Genomic DNA, 17,419 nt, shown 5'->3' with positions numbered 1-17,419 from the left:
AACTCACAGAAAACAAAAAATATCTCCTGTTTGATGGAAAGAAATAAAAACTATATAAATAAAAAGTAAAAGCACTTTAAGCTAGAGACTAGTCCTTGAGCTTCAAAGTATGTTTCTGACAGATAAAATTCACATATTTGTTTTTGCCTGAATAAGATATTACTGGAAGGTCTGTGGAAAAAAAGAATAAAATACTGTATACATTGATTGTTTGAGTTTTTCTGTCTCCTGTCTCTCAGAAAGGTTGAGAAGATTGAAGTGTGAATTGAAGAAAAAAAAAAAGAAAAAAAAAAAAAAAAGCAAGCAAGAGGGAAGATCTGGGGAAAATAAAAGAAAATATGTAAAGGAAAAAGAAACAGACTGCAACTCCATGAAAATGTGTCTCCTAACATGAGTCCTCTGCCATTGTTTTGTTATATTGGTGTTAGTTTTATTTATTTTTTATTAATATGTATATCTGTAAAAAAAAAAAAAAAAGTTATGTTGAAAGTTATGTTGCCTCCCTTGTAGCCCACCTTGGCTGGAGGTTTCTGCCTAGTGCCAGCCACCTGTGAGAACACTTCTGGGCACACCATGTCCTTGTACTCCTTTCACAGGCACCCAAACCCATTGAAAATACCACTGAAGGCTGCTCAAAGAAAGAGGGAGCCTCGTAAAATCTGTGGTGCCAGCTGGGTGGCTGTCAGCAGGTAACCTCCAGCAGCAGATCGGTGACAACCACCAAGTGGGCAAGGTGCAGGAGCATCATGGCAGTTTCTGTGCCGATTCGGATCACCGGCGTCTCAGCACCTGGGGTCTGGATTAGTTACAGCAAACAGACCGGGAGCCTCATGCAATTAAGCAGTCAAGTTCCTGTACAGAGACAGATCAAACCAACAGCGAGTGCCTGGGGATTTCGTGCTCCTCTTCTGCTTCCTTAACTGCTTGAAGCATGGCGTTTTGCTGTCAAGTTTTTTGTTTATTTCTTAAAGAATTTCTGCTTCCCAGTAAGCAGGGATGAGGACTGCGTGGCAAATCGTTGCCTGTTCACAACAGAAAAAGAGGACTCATTCAATTAACAAATAAATAAATAAATAAAGCCCAGTTCTGTTTCCTTACCTACATTATTTAATACAATATTTGTTCTGAACTGCGGCCTTTAAATGAGGGAGAAAAACCATCTTGCTTTTCAGAGACAGCCAAAACAATTATATGGTGGCTGAAACAGAGAGATAAACTTATATTAAAGCAGTAAATCAGTTTGTGTTCATAATTCATCCCAACTCAACTGCCCTGCCTTTTGTAATGGTTGTACCACAACTGCACATTGAAATCTGTGGACAAAGCTAACATTATACATACTCTCTGAAGATGTTGGAGGCCAAAAATCTAAGCATCACCCAACTTCCTTCATATTGAATATGGTTTTTTTGGCATGTTTGAAGACTCATTAGAATTACCAGGAACTGACTGATTTCCGCAGGCTTTGGACCAGGCCGAGGCTCCCTTGGCCAGGCCATAGCGCAGATGACTTGGCTTCCAACGCAAGCTTACAGTAAGCACAAGCAACGAGGCTTTGCATCTAAACCCACACAGCTTTCTACAGCGTGCAACGCGAGTTGCTCCCACATGAAGATGCGACTTCCAAGTCGTGTTATCAAGAAATATTCTCCGCCTTTGGTGTAATTGTTCAGTAATATGCATTTTGTGTACGGAATAAAACAGAAATGCTGACAGGCTGGCTTTTATGGCTGCTGACACCATCTTTCTGAGCATAGCTGTGCAAGTTGTGCTGACACAAACCTTCTCCTCGAGAACAGCTGCTGTTGCCTGCTGCTTTGGAGAGGGGACGGGGGTGTTTCTTTTCTCTCTTTCTTTGCTTCCCATGGAGGACTCCAAAGTGCCGGCTGTGCTGACAGGGCTGAAGTATCCACCAACGCCTAGTTATGCCACAGATGTGAACGTGTAAAAGAGAAAGTCAGTTCCCTTTCCGGCTTCATTCTCCATTTTTCTTTCAGATGATTAAATAATCCCACACTCAGCAATATTTGGATAAGATGGACAGCCATTAGAAGTGCTCCAGTAGAAGCTGATTAAAGCATTACGCCTATTCTTCTAAACTTGCACGCGCTCGGGATGGGCAAAATTCCCACAAAGACTCAGATATCAGGCACCATTTGCTTGAATGTTAGTGAGCACATTCACAGAAGACAAGTGCAGCTAGAGGGTAAAGCATCAGCTTCTTGGGCTCAGCATTTCGGGGCATAGCCAGTGTGTAAGTGCTTCAAAAGTTACTCAAGGAGCCTCTCAGCTCCTTATTCAGCACTGATAATTAAGAGCTCATGTCTCTTGTTCATCAACACAGTGCTTAAGGATATGCTTAAAAGTGTTTTGCTGATTTAGGGCCTCGGCAATGTCTCTGCAAGGATCTGAGTGCCCACAGCTCCTCCTTGAAAGGAAAAAGTGCATTTGGGTCCTGGAGGAACTGATGTGCTTTGCAAAGTCTTTGCTGACAGTAAACACAACAGAAACTTCATTCCTTAATTTGGATACCCTACAGCAATTATTGCCAAGTCGTGCCTGGGTCAATACAGTAGGCATATTTGAAATTCAAGATTTTCCTGAGTTGTGAATGCTCTTTTATTATTCCTACAGTTGCTCTAACACAGTGCAAGTTCGATCTTCTGACTTTCTATCCACCCTGTTACTTACAAAAGTGTTTCAAGCTCACAGATTTGTCAACGGAGCAGGCCTTCACACATGTGAAGGCTTCAGGTGTGGCACTCACCAACAGTTTGGTTGTTTAACCTGAGCAAGAGCTAAGAGCTCCTTAAAGACAAATTAAAAAAAAATAATAAAGAAGTCATGGTAACAGTGTTGCACAATCACAAGTTACAATTAAAAAATAAATAAATACCTGTACTGTAAAATACAGTAATACCAGGATGCTAAACCCGAGACTGCCATGTCTTCTTACTGATTGCAACAGAAGTTTTATGTCAGCAGACATCAGGCATATGCTCAGGTTTTTTTTCCCCTGTTCATACCACAGAGATGATTATATGTTGAATAACATAATAGCTGTCCTGTGCAATCCCCCTTGCTGCAGACAGAAATCAACAAACCCATGTTGCTTAGCTCAGTTGCAGACAGACAGAAAACCTGGGCAGAGGGATGAATGGACCTCGTTCTCACCAACAAGATGGGGACTGGAAGAATGATGAACTGCCCACTGTAGGAGAAGATCAGGTTGTGTGACCAGCTAAAGGAAGCTAAAGGTGCACATTTCATGAATCTGTTAAATGTTGCAGTGCCAGACCAGCCAGAGTTTCCCTGTAATGCCAGCTACCAAGACTTGCCTCATCTTGACCTTTTGTTGTAAGCACCAATGAAAGCAAAATGATTCACAGCTCCCCAGCATCCTGAATGTACTGCCAAAATAAATAAATTCAGATAGAAGAAATAATCTTAGGTTTTAACAAAATGAAAATGAGAAATGAAGTATCCCCAAAATCTCCAGGGTTTAGGATTGCTTGCAACCTTCAAAAAAAAAATTTCCCTTTCCTACATCGAAGGAATGATGTGGAGTCCTGTGCCATTCCTAAAAAGCCATCTGAAATGGTCTGATTTTATCATCTTGTCTTTAGCTGCTTTTTCTCAGACATTTCCTCCAGAACACAGTGGGGCAGAGAAGGTACTCATAGGGTGACAAAAATAACTTGAAAAGGTCTAGCAAAATGAAAGATGCAAACACAGCCAGCCTCCGTCAACTGTACAGCTTGGGGTCAGAGAAAAATGCAAACAGCTTTGTGCTTCTGTCAGGATTGAAGGCCTCACCTCTCCCCACCTCCAAAAACAGGGAACTTGACAGGGAAAATAAAAAGTTTATGAAACCTACAGGCTGATCAGCAGCAAGACTGTGGTAACCACTTGCTGGCACGTTAGGAGGATTTTACAAAAGCAAGCCCTGTCCATTATGCAAGCTATTGTAAACATTTCTGCCTCAAAAAAAAGTCCCAAAATAGGCCAAATCTGCTGAAATTCATGGACTAGCTAACTGCAAAAACATTTCAGACTGCCTTAACTGTCTATCTCCTCTATCACAAATGAACGGGGAGATTAGGAAGGGTACAGCATTCACCTTGAATTAAAGCAGAAAAATTACTTCCTTTTTCAGCAACACAGCCCTGAAATAGGAAATGACAGTCAGAAAACTAGAATATCCTGAGGTGGAAGGGACCACAAGGATTATCAAGTCCAACTCCTGGGTCCACAAAGCACCACCTGAAAATCAGACCATGTATTTGAGAGCATTGTCCAAGTGCCTCTTGAACTCAGTAGGCGTGGTGCCATCAGCACTGCCCTGGGGAGCCCATCCCAGTGCCCGACCACCCTCTGGGTGCAGAACCTTTCCCTCACACCCAGCCTGACCCTCCCCTGTCCCAGCTCCATGCCGTCCCCTCGGGTCCTGTCGCTGTCCCCAGAGAGCAGAGCTCAGCGCCTGCCCCTCCGCTCCCCTCGTGAGGGAGCTGCAGGCCGCCATAAGGCCTCCCCTCAGCCTGCTCTGCTCTGGGCTGAACAAACCAAGGGACCTCAGCTGCTCCTCATAGGTCTTGCCCCTTAGACCCTTCACCATCTTTGTAGCCCTCCTCTGGACACTCTCTAGTAGTTACATCCTCACTCATTAAGACCTAACCTTTGCCACTACATCATTATCTCCAATTATTTTCAGTTTTGCCTCAAGGCATCATCAGAAAGGTATTTCATGTATTGAAACCTAACGACACATCCTGCACAGAAGCAGGGCTGTGCAGCTGGGCAGCCACAGGGCAGGCAGGACGGGTGGTGCAAGGTGTCATAACACAAATCCTCCTTCCAAATGACCCTGCAGAAGACCAAGGAAAATACGAGGAACACCCCATGGTCTGATAAATGCTATCAATGTTGCAGGGCTGTCCCAGAAACATTTCTCCAAAGAAGGACTATATGCAAAAAAAAAAAGCCTTCCAAATTGTTTTTTGTTAGAAGACAAGAATTCTGAGAATGGCTTGATTTGATGCAGGTGGTTTGGGCAACACATACGTGGACCCCTGGCTGCTTATTTGCTCGTTGTTCAGGATCCCCGAGGAGAGAATGTTTTGACGCATTAACTCCCAGGCTAATCAGGCTGTTAGTCTTTGGTGTCCCCAGCATCTGCCTTTGATGGTGTAGGGTTCAGAACAACAAGATACAACTACGTTCTTGGCAGATGACCTGGCACTCTTAGATGTGATCAACAGCAGGTTGTCACTGGCCCACTGTGGGAGGATTAGTGCTTCATTATGGGGGAATCCACACTTTAGTTATAGATGGTCCTTTCCAGGCAATTGCAAGTTTTCTCTGCGCCGGCTGGATTCAAGCCTGTGTCAAGTGATAGGTCTAGCTAGTCCTTTCTTCTAAAAAGCTCTTGTATTTTTCTGCCTTTTGATTATATATATGCACATTGTCCACCTTTTGCCTTCTTAGTCCTCTTGTGCAGGATTTCACGCTGTCTCCTCTCCTATGAAATCAACTGCTGGGACACCACATTAACCAGTACGCTCTGTCCTTACCCAGGTTTGGGCTTCTCTTCTTCTCCCAAGACTTCTCTCTAATCAAGCCATCCTCAGATTGCTTCTGCTGAGTCTTTCCATGATCTCATTTTTAGTTGCTGGCAACCATGCCAACTTCTGCCCCTTCCTGGACAACCACCTTCTTCTTCACCTTATTTTTTCCAGTTGTTTAGTCCCTTGACAATAAGATGTGGAAGACAGATCATCTGAGGGTTGGCACTGATTTCCTGCTGTTGGGGTCAGACAAGCTCCTTGGAGACAGAGCTGCAGACAAAAAGCATTACACAGCCACAGAACAGGATAGCCCTGTCTGTTGAATGTTGATCTCCATAGGACCGACAGCATCAGTAGGCATTACGTTTGTCCTTTTGGCTCTCTGAAAAGTTCTTCTCTACTTTAATTTCTACACGATCTACTCTTAATTCTCTTTTTTCACCACCACGTTTCCCACAAGAAAAGCATATCCCGAGCATAACCGGATGCTTCTATGCTTAAGAAATGTGAGGCAGATATAATTAGAAAAACAGACGCTCAAGTGGGGTGTATGTAAAGGTCTTCAGATTATAAAACCACAGTAATTTCCATAAACAAGCAGTGGAGTGAAGTTGGTCAGAATATGGGAAGTTAGAGGGGGTGGACAGCACACACAGGTTGGGATCCTTCTGGTTTCGTTGAAGATGTCAAGATTTCAACAACTGCTTTCATTTTGGAACCAGGTGGATCAGAGACATTCATTTCAGCCTCCCATATCCCGGCTGAGTTCCAGCATTTGTGCTGCAGATTTGCCTCTCACTGTCCATGCACAAGTCACAGTCTGGATTCAAGCACAGTTATCAGAAGCTCGTTCAAGTAGAGAATATTTCCACGAAAGGGTTTTATTTTCAAACTGCCAAGTACTTGTCTATGCCTAAACCCTGTATGTTATTATTAAAACAGATTGTGAATTTAAAATACAATTGAAAAAAACATCTAATTATTTTTGGAAACTCCTGTTACATTTGCACACATTTTCCAGAGCCAGGTCATGTACAGGTAAGTCCTAGAAGCCAGCTAACCAAAAAGCCAGTGTTTTCTGCTTGAAGAAAAACGAAGTTTCCTTCCCCTGCATGTATCTTTTGGTGTCTCAGTCCAAATTCAGTCCTCAAATACCAGGCTAGATAGCTAAGGCAGGTGAACCAGCCCTGCTGGTGATGTTCATACACATTATGATGTTCTTTCACATTAACCTGAAGTGAAATGGAACCAGACACTTCAATTGTTTCTTAAAAGTTCAGGAGGGGAAAACAGCGGGAGGGGAATGCTTCAAGGACACACAGGTCCAGCCCATTACACCAGCTCTATCAGGATTTTAGCTCTTTATAAATCTCAGAGCACACAACCCATGACTCAGTCTCACATCCCTGCAGAACTAGGAAACATGTTAAAACAGCAATACTAAGAAGCCTGTGAAGGCGTCATGAGAAATCTTTGCATGCTATGGGACTCTTGACTCAAACGGACCACAGTGAGATCCTTACTGCCTCCTTTTTTTCCCCGTAAGAGAGGCCCCCCCTTTGCTAGACACAAATACAGATTAGAGAGGGATGGAGGGGAATAAAACCAGCCTAATGCTGCCCGAGACAAGGCCAGCAATATCAAAGAGATCAAAAATATGTCATGATCAACCATAAACATGCTGCTGAGAAGTCCAAAGAAGAAAAAAAAATAATAATAATAATTAAAAAAATAAAAATAAAACACCAAGAAAATCTCACCCATGGCAATCAAGGAACCACTGTAAACTTTCATGCACCTAAAATCCAAATACATTTTTCAACCTGCTCACACTGTATTACAGGTGATGATTACAGCACAGTTCCTCTCATTTTAGATTGAAATGAAAAACAGAAATTGCATTTTTGTTAATCAAAATAAACCTTGCTTTAAAATCAACTGACAAGACCATGATGTGAAGTGGGAACTTGTACATTCCTCTGCAGGCCACTAGCTTGCTTGCTGTAAGTAATGCATTTGAGATATTTTCAGATATCATTCCAGCCTGAAAACGTACTCAAAGAAACCAAATATTGGTATACATATTTTCAAACCCTAACCAATATATTTCATTTCCCACCTCAGGATTTCCACAGATTTGTTCTATTGTATGTATCCAAAACATTAGATTTGCTCCTCAAAGACTTAAAAACCACTCAGTCCAAGTCCCTGAGCCAGACCATTTCCTTTTTACTGCCAAGAATCTGGAGTTTCTGTTCCGGCTGCCAGTAATTACTCGGTTCCTGTACACAAAGATGTAAATCCTTGCTGTTCTCCATTCAGATTTGTCTTTGAAGATTCTTTGTGGACTTCACTGGAGAACTTTCCATTCAGTTTGTCGCTGGAGTTTCCTGGACTGACAGTTCAAACATCAACTTCAATTTGTCTTTAAAACTCCTCACTTTTAATCCTTTTCCTCCCCCACTTGGAAGAGCTCAGCAGTTCATAGAAAAATCTTACCAGATATTTTCCATTCGCTTTCTTTTGTCCTCCGAGTTTTGGTCGTGCTCCCTCCCTATCCTGAGACACGCACAGTGTGCAGCGAGCTCCCACAGCTCTAAGCAATTCTCTGAGCTAGAGAGCAGCAAAGCCCCACTTGAGGAGTGTTCAGGCTGACATATGTACATCTCTGCAGGAAAAATAAACATTGGGTAAGGTATAGGTCAGCGCACATTGGTGGAATAAGGTTTGCCACTAGAAGAAACAGAACAGAGATCTGCGTTAGTAACAGAGTTCCTCTCCCTAGGTTTAGTATTGCCAAGTCTCCCTCAGTTGGGTCACTTGTTGAAACTTTCAGAGAACTTGCAAACTTCTCAGCTGATGTTCAAAGCGCAAAGCAGGTGTTGAACAACCCCCGGAAAAGGCCTTTTCTGGAGCCAGAGGCACTATGATGGTCATCAGAAGGGCCAGGCCCTGAGGAACCAGCCCGACAGACCTCCAGACACGAACACGACTACTCAGCAAGGAGCAGATCCGTCTGGTCACTCCTCACAAACCTGTACCCTCTGACTCAAACCCGCTCTGAGTGGCACCAGAGACAACCAGCTTTGTCACGTCTAATTTCAAGGGCTGCATGCTACGCACAATTTACCCCAAGGCAATAAAACATTATCTACTTCAATTTAGATTTGATCTGCGCTTCCATGCAATCTGCACATAAAGGACATCGTAGCATTTCATCAATTGCACATATTGAAGCTGCAAGATCTTAATTAGTGGCTCCATTAATGTCAATGCAGTGAGTGTGGTCACTGATAGGAAGAAAAAAAGATATGAAAAATCTACCACTGTCTGTGTTTCATCCGCACTCTGTGAACTAAGCATTAGATTACGGCATCTCAGTATCCTCACCAAATCTGTTTGCAAGGTAGGCAAGATGCAGGTTGGAAATGAGGAGACATTTCTGCTCAGAAAGAGCAGTCAGGCACTGGGACGGGTTGCCCAGGGAGGTGGTGGAGTCACCGTCCCTGGGGGTGTTCCAGGAAAGGTTGGATGTGGTGCTTAGGGACATGGTTTAGTGGGTGACATTGGTGGTATGGGGATGGTTGGACCAGCTGACCTTGGAGGTCCTTTCCAACCTTAATGGTTCTACAAAGCTAAACTACTTATGGAGTTCATAGTCATACTGAGTCATCTGTTTCTAGCCAAGGAGAACAAGAATTTCACAAATCCTGAAATTATTTCATTTGTCAACATCAACCTAGCCCTGTCCCACCAGCATTGAGTTATCTTAGCAGCATTTTTTCAGAACACCTGAGCCAGTGGGTGCTTTAGGATGTGCAGAAATAACTCGAGAACGGCAGCCTTCAAATGATGCAAAGCCCAGAAGTCAGCTGGTGACGGTGCTTATTTCACAGCAGCAGCATCATTAAGGTTGGAAAAGACCTCCAAGATCATCTGGTCCAACCATCACCCTACCACCATCACCCACTGAACCATGTCCCTGAACACCACATACAACCTTTCCTTGAGCACCCCCAGGGACGGTGACTCCACCACCTCCCTGGGCAACCCGTCCCAGTGCCTGACTGCTCTTTCTGAGCAGAAATGTCTCCTCATTTCCAACCTGAACCTCCCCTGACACAGCTTGAGGCCATTCCCTCTAGTCCTATCACTAGTTATCTGTGAGAAGAGGCTGGCCCCCAGCTCCCCACACCTTCCTTTCAGGCAGCTGTAGAGAGCAATGAGGTCTCCCCTGAGCCTCCTCTTCTCCAGACTAAACACCCCCAGTTCCCTCAGCCGCTCCTCACAGGCCTTATGCTCCAGGCCCTTCACCAGCTTCATAGCCCTGCTCTGGACACGCTCCAGGGCCTCGATGTCCTTCTTGTAGTGAGGGGCCCAGTGTGGCCTCACCAGAGCCAAGTATGGGGGACAATCACTTCCTTAGTCCTGCTGGCCACACTGCTCCTGACACAAGCCAGGATGCCGTTGGCCTTCTTGGCCACCTGGGCACACTGCCAGCTCATGTCCAGGCAAGCATTGACCAACATTTCCAGATCCTTTTCCTCTGCACAGCTTTCCAGCCTCTGTCCCTCAAGCCTGTAGCGTTACATGGGGTTGTTGTGATCAAAGTGCAGGACCTGGCAGCACTTAGCCATGTTGAACCTCATCCTGTTGGCCTCAGCCCAGCAAAAAACTCTTCCCTGGCCGGGAATCGAACCCGGGCTGCGGCGGTGAAAGCGCCGAATCCTAACCACTAGACCACCAGGGAGGGATGAGATGCATAAATAAGGATCTGAAATCGTAGGTACAATGTTGACTTGTTTTCAGCTTTACATCTGGTGAAGTGGAAGGTACTCCTGCTGATGTAAGCAAGCTGTCTTGACCTGGAGCTGACTTGTGTGCTGCAATGTACCTCTGTACCCCAGCTACCTGGGTGTGACTGCATAAACTGCCCTCTGCATGTATGTCCATGCTCAAAACCACCACTAGAAGAGGTGCTGCAGGCCTGCTTGGAGCTGGTGGGAGGATGGCATCACACCAAAAGCACAAGAGGGAGCTTTTAGCAGCTTTTATGATCATGCTGGATTGGGTCTTGCATTAAGGACATCCTTTGTTCTTCCCCAGTAGTATAAACAAGCAGTATGATCTCTGAATCACTGTGAAAGGCTGCAGCATAATGAGACCAACCAGATTGTGATTTTGTGATTTTGGGAAACATGCTTCATTGCAAAAAGAAATACTGTTTTTTCTGTTTCTTTGCTTAGTGTATCCTCCTTGGTGAGAAAGCATCATCTTCTTTTGCAAAAGAGAAAATGAAGTGCAGAGACTGTCCAAAGCCAGCATTAGTCCCTCTTTCTGCAGTATTATTTCAACACCTTAATAACAGGATGGAGGCAGCAGCAAAAATTTCCTGTTAACTGCAGCAGGAACAAAACTATTTCCTCCCGTGGAGTGGAGTGAGTGTTGCAAGTGTATGGCTTACGCAACACAGCTTCACTCAACTCTCCCTTTTGGAGTGAAATGAGATGTAATTTAGCCATCACGTTACACTCTTTAAAATAAGCCAGCCCTCAACTCTTCTGAGATACTCTGTGGCCACAGACTGCACTGGTTAGTTTAACTTTGCTCATTGTATGAAGCCATTGCTACAAAAGCCTATTTCCATTTAATTCAGGCTAACAAAGCAAAATAAGGAAATAAAAGCCTAACTGTAGCTAAGTAGGTCTTGGACAGGGCCCAGAGCTGACAAGAAGCAAAGTTTCACACAAGAATAAAAGAAGCTTCAGCTTCTGCATTCTGTTTATTAAACGTGCTTTTTTAAGAGACTCAGTGTACAAGGAGGTTTATAAAAAGGAAAATCTAAGTTGGAAGGAAGCAAGAACTGAAGCAAAAGCGTTTGTTCAGATGTTAACTAAGTTAATCTATTTTAAGCTTTAATATGTTTTAATGAATGCTATTATACATTCATCTGCTTTTTGCATATAAATGCACATTAATATCAGATATTCCATACCTGTTTACATTTTGCACAAGGCCAGTTGCTTTTACATGTTTTTTTTTTTATCTCAATTATAGCAGAGAAATTTCAGATCTAGAACCCGCTCATTTGAGGGGCAGCTGTAACAGACGTCCGCAGAATGTCTTTTTCTTCCCCTCTTCCATTCAAAGCAAACCCTTTGAATTTAGAACAGAGGTCTTCAAAGCACAATAGCTTGTGATACTACTTTTAAATTCTCATGCACTGAATTAGAATCACTGACAGCGAAATTTCCTGCATAAAAGAAATCCTCAACTTTTGTATAAGCATCAAGGACAATTGTTGCCCTCTTTCACTGTATTATCAAGGAAGTGTTTGTACTTTAAAGGAACAGGGTTATTATTTTCCTCTCTCTGGATAAGAAGTCACCTCTCTTTCCCCTTCACCTCTCCTTTCCCTCACTAGCAGCACTTTAAAACATAACTTTTTTTTTTTTCAAGTTTCACCTGTGTTAAGTTTGGATATTGTAATTTTCACTAGCTCCTACACTGAACAATAAGAAAATATAATAAGTAATAACTATCCTCTTCCTCCTCATTCAGAATCAATCAATTGATCAAACACGTTGAGCTTAACACAGAAGAATGATACTCTCCTGAGCAGTGCCAAGAATAACATGGAGAAAGTCAGTTCTGCATCTTGGCACACGTTAAGGAAAAACAGCCCATGCCCACAAACAAAGATTTCCCACAGATGACTTGCCGTGGTAGCTCTCCAAATTACATCTCTGTGGACCCAATCCAAAACTCATTACAGGCAACAGGTTTTGAAAAAGCCCTGTATGTTTCTTCACAATGAGAAAGCTCAATGTTTAATTGATCGACTGGAAAGAAGCTTCAACTCTTTCAAGTCTGAGATTAACAAGATAAAAGGACATTTTGCTTGCCTTTGGCTTGGCAAGTGATACCTGGAGAAAAAAACACACACACACACACAAAAAACCACACTTATGATCTAGGAATAACCTAATTTATACAATGCTCAGCCTTGTGCAAATACATCAGAGGATACCATCATAATTAAAGGTGTGGAGGGAGCAAAATTACTGGTAGCTCCCCACGTCCAACACAATTTGCTTACTAGACTTCACAAACAAAGCTTTCAAAGAAACAGAAGCACGAATGGATTTCAAGAAATCAAGAATGTTAATTAAAACAATTTTATCTGAATTTATCTTAGCACCACACCTGCAATTATTTTCAAACAGCATTAACAGAATACCAAATAAAATGCAAAAATATACAAATTCCTGTGATTTCACCTTCTTGTATTAGGATTTTATGGTCTGTTTACTGTAAGCTCTGTTCTTGCCCTTCAGGAAAGTGGCCATATTTGAAGGAATTACCATTTTAGGCAACAGTATCACAGTGGTGGAGTAAGCTATTACTCAGCTGATTCAGATAAAAGCTGGCTTGCTTGTTTAATTTTCAGCTGGGTCAAGCCACTGAGCTAGCTGGCTGTTTAAACAAACATCAGTATCAGCACAAGTTAAAGGACAGGAAAGAGTGGCCAGGGAAGAATGCATGAGAACAGCTCCAACACTCCCAGCTTACACTGATAAAATCAAAGATGGAATTTCACCATTAGCCAACAAATAGGTAATGCTAAATATAGAGAAGTTTTTTCCCGTCTGACACAAAATAATGGTTCCAAACCTAAAGCAAATCTAAATAAAATAATAATAAAAACACACACTAATTTAGGATGATACTTCCTTTCAAGCGGAGGTCTTTCCTCAGCAGCACAGCCTACTAGCAGTGCTGTCATACAGTGGAGGATGTAGCTGTGTGCTCCATCACCCTTGGAGATCTCTCTCTGCCAAGGGAACCATGTGTGTTAGGAAATGCTACCCTCTATCGTTTGACTAGCCTGAACAGCTCATTTCTCCTTAAAACAGTCATTTTGTAAGACTAACCTGACTTGTAACATCACTATACAAATCGTGAGTTAAAACCCCACAAACCTGAAAAAATGGTACTTGTTATTGTTACTGCACGGCCAGACCTCAACTCATGAACATACTCCTTGGCTACAGAATTAAGACCCCATAACTCTGTTTTCCTCTCCAATTCATTTTTCCAAAAAATTATTGCTTCAAATCATGTACCTTTTTTTAATCGTGTGCTTTTTTTGGGATCTGCCTAATGGTTTCACTTCTTTTTCATCCATTTTGCAGAAAATCCTTACATGATCTTCTACCATTTTGCTGTTCTCTTTCTACCTCCATCACTTTCTGAACCCTGATATTTAAACTCTCTAGAACATCTCTTATACCAGAGATTTTTATTTAAACACCTTTGCTAAAAAGCTGAAGCAGCGGGATCTTTAGACATAAGAATGCTATCACAAAAGGAGCTAGAAGGTGATCTTTGAACTTAACTGCATTATGAAAAATTTCTTAGAAAGCACAAAAGATGTCCCTTCCAATAAAGAAATAAAAAAGTAGGGGAATAATATTCTTTCTGCCAAAGTCACTGCTTAAGAATAGCTGTAAAATTACATTTCATGAGGATTTAGACTGTGCCAGTAGGGTATTAGATTTAAAAGGATAAAAAATGTTTAAGCTTATTCTGCATTTAAAGTGAGAAGCCCTACTTAGCTAATGGGAAATAGAAACACAAGGAAGAAGAGGAAGAGAGATTGCACAAAGCATAATACAGGCTGGATGGCAAGTAGCAGACAAAAGCAAGTAGAAAATGTAAGGTAAATACCCTTGTATCTTCAATTCAGTTAATTTAGAGATGGAGCTGATCATTGCTGACACCTCAATTTCTTTGAAAAGAAACTGAAACTTGAAGTCCCCTAGAACTTCTTTGCCTTCAGGCATTTCTAGTTCTTTTGTGTAGGAAAACAGGAACTGAATCTTAGAACGCAAGACACAAACATTTAAGGAGGATTTCAATTAAACAGACTACTGGTGCACAAACCTGGAAGTGCCTCCACTGTAACCTGTATGTACCACTACACTGTTTTATCTCATTTTTAAGGATGAAGGTATTGTAACGTATTATTTCTACCATTTCAGTTTCCCTCACACCAGAAGGGTGGATAAGGCATATTTGTAAGGCCCTTCTTATGATGGGTTCAAACCTCAGTCAGAATGCAAGACCCTGACGGCATGATATAATGCTGCCACTTGTTTACTGACACTGTAAAGTAAAAGAAGAAATTCAGGCTGTCAGAAATACAACGAACGTGGAGTTCACAATATTCCATCCTTGCCCTCCGGATGATTTCCGAGGCAGGGAGAGTAAACAGCCTTCTCCCAGCCTTCTAAGTTTCCACAGCTGAGAGTGTAGGATGTTTACAGTACCTGTCACTCAGAACTCTTGAGAGCAGACCAAATGTCAGCAGACTTAGTACAGACTTCATCACTGACTGCAGGAAACATGCAGGCATCAAGTGAAAGGAGGAGAAAACCTCATACCCGTGACTATTGTACAGCACACGAATCCTGAACAAAATTAAGTCCTTTGTGCATACGTTGAGAGGCGTAAGAAAGAAGATCATGATAAAGCTGAGCTGCAGCATCTCCCGAGGACAGCCACTCTCATTGCCACAGCTGTATTACAAGGCTTCCTGCCAGTTCACTCCAGAGTGCTCCCGAATCTCTTCAAGTTGTGCCTGCAGCAAAGAGAGAATTCATCATTTTAATGAGTGCACATGAATATACTAACCGAAAAAGACTCAGGTAGAAAAGACTTGTGGATTCCACAAGTAAAAGCTATCATGTAATTTATCTAAAGGACTGGAAGCTTTTAACATAATTTAAGAGCAGTACCCTACCGTGCTGGCTTAGAGGAATACACACAATATCTAGCTCATTTTAATTATCAGAGGAATGATGGGTTTGGGGTGTCTTTGAGTACCGTGAGGAAAAGGATACATTTAAAGATTATGGCTTGATAAGCTTCAGTCTCCAATTATACAATAACAGATGACTGTAACAGCAGTCTAGATAAGTTTGAAATGATACATTCCTCTCAGAACCAGTTAAAGTATTCAGTTCCTTTAGATATATCATCTCCAGGGGAAAGAGAAAAGGAAAAAATAATAATAAAAAAAATAAAACCCAAGATAATCTAATCATACATAGAAAAAGTTCTGCTCATGTAGAATAAAAGCCAAAATCCTCAGAAGAGGGTAAAAATTCACTTAAACAGGTTTTAGTGCAACAGAAGAAACACTTTGCAAGAAGATTATTAATAGCCTTTACTTTAAAAAAAAATAAAGCATGTGCAAAACCATGTGTGCAAGTAACTGGGGACCTGAATCACCTCACAGAACCAGAACAACCTAAATTCAGAAAAGTTTGTTTGCTACTGAATAGGCAGAGGAGCTTTATCTGAGCACTTAATCCATAGAAGTGGTCGCTCCAATACTGGTGCTGTTCTCACCAAGCACAGTATCCTAAAAAGCTTTCTGAAGAAACATCTTACCTCTGGGCTCAACGTATGTTTTAGTTGGACTGAAGTTACCGTTCATGTACAAGTTTCTCCTCTACCATTAGCTGCATCTCATTCCAGTACTTCTGGAAATCAGGTCACATATCTAAGGGCCCTGTTCCCGCAGTCACAAAACCCCCGTTGGCTTTGCTCAAGACAAAAAGCTACAGCAGCAGGAGAGAGAAAGAGGGGGACGATGTAATTGCATGCCCCACTTCTGAATTCACAGGAAGGCACAGGAGATGCATAGGAACTTGAAAAGCTGAAATAATAAATCAGAAGGTACAGATCACCTTCAACTTCCAGTCTGCTACAAAGCAATAGGAACTGCAGCAGCAAAGGCTGAACATTTCTGACCAAGGAATTGCAAGAATGACAAGGCTTCCTTCTCGAGCTGTCCCTGATGAAGAAACGAGTCCTCTGGTCAGCAGCTACGTTTCTTACACTAGTGCTACGCTCAGAAGATGCAACTTCCCCTAAAAACCCCACTCAAGAAGTGCTGCCTAGGGCCAGGCCTTACGCTTCTCATTCAAGGCTTTCCAGCTGAATTTACAGAAGGAACTCCAACCCTTGACAAGAGAGAGCAGAAAATACAATACCGCTGTGGTTTCTGACTGAAATTACCACGGCGCTCTCATCCTTTGGCAGACAGGCATCTGATACTTCTATCGTTAACAGAGCCGATTTTGATCCTCTAAGGGCTACGATGAAATTCTTCTTTATATATTACTCAAGTGATGAATCATATCATCATCTTGATTTGCATCTTTTATGACTGTTGGTTCGAACTTTTACTTGCTATTGTTTTATTTTCCCTGTACAATTCAAACTTTGGGTCTTAAAATCAGACATAACTTTGAATACATAGAAATTAAATGGAAACTTAAAAACTATTTACATCTCTCTCTCAGCACTATCTCTGTAAGACCAAAACAACACAACCATGTAAAATATAGAGATCAAAAACGTTTTTTTGTTTTTTGTTTTTTGTTTTTTTTTTTGCTATGGAGAAAGCAGTAGGGAAATAAAAATCTGCTTTGGCTTTTTTTCTACAGGAATAAAGAAATCTGCTTTCAAAATATGCCTATGAACTATTGTAGCTATTAGATTTATATTGCAGAAAATTGATGAGAGGCAGTGCAATAGCAGGGAACATAGTGTCTGCACACAAAGAAAGAAAACTTATCAAGGCAAACGATGCAGTGACAAGGAAATACTCAAACAGGTAAAGAAAAAGCAACCCCGAAATTCAGAACCAGAAATATCAGAATAAATGCTAAGCAATATATTGTCTGATATTGTTACGGAACGCCACAATCCCTTTTGAAACTTGCTGTATGTTCTTTTCAGCATCTAAATGAATGATACAAGCGATTCAGGACTTTCAAGTC

The 17,419-nt window shown here is 42.0% G+C and overlaps 1 long non-coding RNA gene and 1 other non-coding gene across 2 annotated transcripts in view; both read right to left on the bottom strand.

The window, feature by feature from the left end:
- LOC116488019 overlaps positions 1-17,419 on the bottom strand; it is a 65,310-nt gene that overhangs the window by 14,792 nt on the left and 33,099 nt on the right. The window contains exon 4 of the long non-coding RNA XR_004253125.1: positions 15,011-15,207. This is a non-coding gene — a long non-coding RNA (uncharacterized LOC116488019). The remainder of the gene's footprint in view (positions 1-15,010; positions 15,208-17,419) is intronic.
- TRNAE-UUC lies at positions 10,243-10,314 on the bottom strand. Its single transcript has one exon. It is a non-coding gene; the product is annotated as a tRNA-Glu (tRNA).

The sequence above is a fragment of the Aythya fuligula genome, chromosome 3 (genome assembly GCF_009819795.1).
Source record: "Aythya fuligula isolate bAytFul2 chromosome 3, bAytFul2.pri, whole genome shotgun sequence".
Taxonomy (NCBI): Eukaryota; Metazoa; Chordata; class Aves; order Anseriformes; family Anatidae; genus Aythya; species Aythya fuligula.
This window is presented reverse-complemented; position numbering and strand designations above follow the sequence as displayed.